Consider the following 6,000-nt stretch of genomic DNA (forward strand, 5'->3'; position numbering starts at 1 on the left):
ATTGTCATATTAAAGTTTTTCTTTTTATTGAGAGTATTTGTTATTTTTTTAATCATATGTGAGTATTTCTCGTTTTAATTAATTAATTTATAACATTTTTCAAATTAAGAAATCGAAGGAAAGACTGAATTTATCTAAATGTACTCAGAAGCTGTAAGGTGGGAATTTGGCAGGCCTGCTTGTAATTATGACACTTAATACAGTCTTAGTGGATTGCAGTGATTGCCCACGACCTTTGTGCAAGCTTTAATTAAAATAAGTCTCAGTAAGTTGGTGAAAAATTGCAGTTTTACGTTTAGAATACAATTGCTTGGATAGACTGCAGTAGCCTAATCTGAGGCAGGCTTTCTTACATTAAAATAAGATAGGACAAAATAACCTAATCTAATTTTGAATAAACACAATAATACAAAGCATCGAAAATGAATTATTTTACTCATGGAGTTTAAAAGTTTTGGAGGGTTTTCGTATTGTTAAATTATTACTGCTCTTGCTTGAGTAAATGGCCGTCTTGCGTCATATGCAGTAGGCTGGAAAAAAAAACCCACAGGAGACAACTGGGCTATGAGACTGGACGTGCCGTTTTCTCCACTCATTTGCACCCCCCCCCACACACACACACACACACACACCTCAGAGGTCGCACTCTCAAAGAGGACCTGAACGCAACAGCGCCGTCCCATCCTGAGCGCCGCCCCCCTCTACTCTGACATCAGACCTGAGGAATGTGAGGAATGCCGGGCTCCTGGGAGAAGTCCTCTTCGTTTAATGGTTTTCCAGGGGGGACAGAGGTGACTAAATGTCGAACAAAGGAGTCCCCTCTCTTATTTATGTCAGATCTTTTGAGTTACAGCCTTTTTTTCAAATGCATGTCGACTATATTCAGATTTCATTAAATATAAACAACTGTTTTGACCTAAGACTGACAGACTTACAATTATACAGTAATGTATAGAGCAATGCCTGTCTGCATAAGTGACTTTGAGGATATTATAAAGCAAGAATATATCTTGTTTAATATGCCTCACCCACTAGCTTCATGCCATTACAAGCCCGAGTGACCATTTCAAAGCAACCTCCATAAATATCACTGCTGATGATAAGTCTTTGCATCCTACAAGCACACCACTGCGGAATATTTCATTGTACCACAGGAGAGCAAAAATACTTAAAACAAAAAAAAGCGCAGATTCATTATTAACATCCCTCACAGCTTTATTAGCTTTATTAAACAGGCATTCAGCTGAGCTCTTTGGGAAGATCTGAGGCTCAGTAAGAGCAATCAATGTACAGTAGAGTCACCTCAAAATATTGTTTTCACATAAAAGAAGCGAAATTCTCAGCTTTTTTAATTTACTCTAAACTAAAATAGGGCTTATTTGTAGGGCAAAAATTAGCACTAATTCAAAGGTAGCACAAGCCATCTTATTTGTGACCAAATTGCAGCCTCTTGTGGCTCAAATGCAATTCACAGCAAGCAGGAGCAGGGAACCAGGATCTTGATTAATACTAGTTAAATCATTCAAAGAATTTGAAATAAGTGAAAAAGGTAAGCTAAGAAAATAAGGACATGACCTTGTCCTTGTCTATCTGGCAAGTAGTCGTAATAAAGCTGACTCTAATTTTGATACAGGTGTTGATTTTGATTGACATATTGAAACCGATCATCTTTAATCCTAAACCCAGCCTTTGGAACTTCCAGTAACCTGAAATGAATTATTGCTTCAGTGCAAATATTGTGTTACACCTGTGGCATTTAACAGCCTACCACTTTATTAGGGGTGCAACGATATTCGTATCGATATTGAACCGTTTGATACAGTGCTTTCGGTTCGGTACGCATATGTATCGAACAATACAACATTTGTAATTTATTTTATCAACTTTCCTTCTGACGATGCTGTCTGTGTTGAGCGCTCAGTGAATCTGCGTTCGACTACTCCGCCTAGGCTGCACTGTCGAGCGCAGATCCACTGAGCGCTCAACACAGACAGCATAGTCAGAAGGAAGAGCGCAGGGCAAGCTAGCGAGACAGAAGCTAAGCTCTCCTTACAACATGAACCTCCCCCACCCTCATTCAGATCTGGCGTTTGGAATTATTTTGGTTTTCATGTGACATATGACCCTGAAGGTAAGCGAGTCATGGACTAAAGTAAAACAGTATGTTGGATGTGCCATGCAATGCTCAATTACATGGGTGGGAACTAGTGTGTTAGCGCAGTTAGCTCGTTAACGTGTTGGCCGTCCAGCCCCACGCACAGGGCGATCAGCGGTAGCTCGTTAACGGAGATTTGCCATGTTGTGGCGTTAAGGTCATTTCAACGAGATTAACCTGAAAGCACTAGTGGGAACACAACGAATATGACTGCACATTTACGCTGACATCATCCTAGTGCAAAGACAAAAACAACAAGCATGCTACTAACTTTAGCCCAGTCATTTAGACAGCTGTTAGCACATGATTCTCCTTATGCTGCTGAGAATATAGCCCAGAAGAAGCGGATAGTATAGCTTTTATTTTGGAAAGAGACATTTCTCTGTAATAAACTCTCTTTTCCAAAGATGAGTGATTCCTCAATCAGATACAGGGCTCGCAATATCGCTAGCCCGATGTCCTGGGGCTAGCGATTTTTTTCAGTCGGGCTACCAAAATCTATCTCTGCCCTGCCCGTTGGGCTATTGTAGGGAAAATATATGTCAATGCTTTTGCATTCTTTCGGAAATGTAGCTGGGTAATTATGTCATTGGCATCGGTGAGCCACTGTCAATATGTGACATATTGAAATCGTGTTTGAATTTGCGCTTGTTTTTTTGCTTTCACTTTGCAATGTGCGAACTGTGTATAGAGAGCGACAGCACTGATCTGTGAGTGATGATAATTTGCGCACCAATTCCTCTGACATCGTCTTATCAATCGTTAGCTTACTATGCAAACATGACAAGTGAAATCTCCCACAGCTTAAACATGTGAGAGGTTGATCGCCAGAGAATCGCTGAGCTTATGTGAGTGTGTGTGTAAAAGCAGCAGGATATATATTTTAGTTCTGCTGAGCCAAATAAGACAGGTCAGGGTGAAGAAGTGACAGCCAAAGAAAAGCTTACCACAAAACGGAGAAGTTATGACAAATCAGACTACAAGGCAAAAAGAAAGTGCAGCTTTATGGTTTCATGGACAAAAGAATTTCTGTGGCTGCAATATGACGAGCTAAATAACCAGGGCTGCACAGGTGCAGGTGCGCATTTGCTGTCAAAATAAAAAACATGCACAAGGGTTAGGGTTAAATTTAAAAACTGTACTTTTGAGTTAAAATGTATATTTATAAATTTAATAAATGACAAATTAAAAAGGCATGAACATTTTTTTGTATCGAAAAAATATCGAACCGTGACACCAAAGTATCGAACCGAACCGAACCGTGAATTTTGTGTATCGTTGCACCCCTACACTTTATGCGTGCAGCAACTGCAGTTTTGTGGGATGGACAGCTTTGAATGTGCAGCGTAGCAAAACCCCTGCATTTAAGAATTATGTAGGAAATATTTCTACTGAGAAAACTGACAGTTTAACCCTCCTGTTATGTTGCGGGTCAGATTGACCCAGAACAGAAGAGATGTCACATGTCATCTGCATCACTACAGAAAACGAAAAAAATCTAAATTGTAAAAGAAAATTGTAAAATAATCAATGCCAGTGTTTCTGACACTTTTGGATGAGTAAATTTGCCCCGGGTCAAATTAACCCAGGAGCATAATTGGTGTTCCTGGAAACCAACATAACAGGAGGGGTAAGCTGTTGCCTTGAGGTCCAAATTCCACCCTCCATCCTTCTCCTGCTTTATATATATTATATATATTAAACATCTATTCTTCCAAGCAATAATCATAAACTATGGTATCATGGGGGAGTAATTATTAGCAGCAGATGCATTTTGCTTTTGGAACGACAGATGAAATATCACACTGCCAACTTCTCAAACTTTATAGATGTTCTTTATTTTCAATTTCAGGCATTTTTGGAGAAAGGCCTTGCCTTTTACTTCCTGAGATTTCCTTTGGGAGATGCCTTGGGAGCGCGAAATACTATCACTACTTCATTCCATGCTACACTTTGAAACACTCCTGAATTCAGCAGAATTGTTGTAGTATTTCTGTTGAGGCTTCAGAGAACATTAAATGGATCAACTGAAGGGTTAGGTGTATCTCTCAGGTCCTGTGTCAAGTCTTTCCTAGATTTTTTTCTATTTCTATTTATGTCTGATGCTCCTCAACTGCTACTCTTAGGTCAGCGCTGTTGCCCTACAGCGGGGAAGTGTCATGGTCCCAGCTGGCCCTGGAGAGTTTGCTCCTTTTTTCTTCTGTCTCAGTCTCAGTGTTTGTGGTGGGTTGGATTTTCTGTTGGATTTTAAGGCAGCATTTAAGGACTGGCTGGTACATACATTCTTCATCAAATCATTGTCACCAATGGGGGTAATCAGGCCCTGTGCTGAACTCATTTGTCCTGTTTAGAATATGCTATCAGTAATCTGATTCTCTTGTTTGCCCTTTAGTTAACTGAAGCTGGTTTATTCAGTAAGATCTCTCCTGGAAGATCTCATCAAGAAGGACTGCTTTCTTCACACTGGCTGGAATCCTTGGTTTGGAAAATGAATCTTTCATTATCATTGTACATGTATAACGCAATTGTGGAGTTACGTTTCTAAAATTCTGTTCCACCCATTTAACTTGATTTAACTTTTGCCATTTAACTTACCAGGATCCCTTCTTGTACCCCTCTCCTGCAAAAAGAATCCCCTGTCATGTTCCTGTTGAGCTGCCCTTACCTGAGTTAATTATTTCTGTTTCAGTATTATCTATGAATAAAATCTGTAAACTGCTGCCAGTGTCTGAGTCCAGTATTTGAGTCCACGTTCCTGTTAACCAACAGGAGGTTCTGGGTTTGAACCCGGCTTGGTGGAAGTGATCTGTAGTTTACTCTGGAAACACTGGTTGCCATCAAAACATGCCATGTTAATTCACTGCACAGGCTTCCCACTGCTGTGGTTCTAGGTGTTAGTTAAATGCAGAAAATTAAATTCCTTGCTGGGTTCAATCTGTCTTAAGTTCAGAAAAATGTTGAGCCAGAGAACGAGATCAGAATCAAAGAAAATCAGAACCACGTGTACAATGTGGAAAATAGTCAAGAAATGTGTAATTCTGATTACTACCAGTTTATTTTTCTTTCAAATAAACTCAAAATGCAACTTAATGGAAGAGATGAGGTCTGAAACCAAAGTTTTATTGTGAAAGTATATTTTGGTTCATAATTTAATTTGAAAAGATAGAAAATATAGATTGTGTATTTCCTATATTCATTACATGTAAACTAAAACATGTGTAGCCTTTTTTTAAATTATGGCTCACAGCTCATGAAAATCAGAATTCAGTAATAATAATAATAATAATAATAACTTTATTTATAAAGCGCTTTCAAACAAAGTGCTGTACAGCTATTTGAAACTACAAAGATGAATGAATAAAAGCGATAAAAAGCAGTACAAGTAAAAGCACAATAGAAGTTAAAAACAATAAAAATTTAAATTTAAACTAAAAGCCATAGAATTAAGACATGTAAGATAGGGTGAACAAATGTGTCTTCAACTTAGTTTTAAAAACCTCCACAGAGCATGCCTGCCTAATATCTTGAGGGAGGTTGTTCCACAAGAATGGGGCACGAAAAGAAAAAGCACGCTCCCCAACTGTCTTTTTTCTGGTTCTAGGAACCTTTAGAAGGCCAGAATCCTGAGATTGTAGAGCACAGGATGGAACATAAAGGTGGAAAAGGTCGGAGAGGTATGAAGGTGCCAATCCATTTAAAGCCCAGTAATACCCGGGGGACTAGTTTAGGTCACTGAATCAAGCAGGTGGCCCATATGCAACCAGGATAACACATAGGCCTGGGTTTGAATTTACTCTGAGGCAATTTCCTGCACCTGGTCCCCATGTTTTTCTTTCCAGCTAACC

Source organism: Maylandia zebra, linkage group LG15, assembly GCF_041146795.1.
Source record: "Maylandia zebra isolate NMK-2024a linkage group LG15, Mzebra_GT3a, whole genome shotgun sequence".
In the NCBI taxonomy this organism is placed as follows: Eukaryota; Metazoa; Chordata; class Actinopteri; order Cichliformes; family Cichlidae; genus Maylandia; species Maylandia zebra.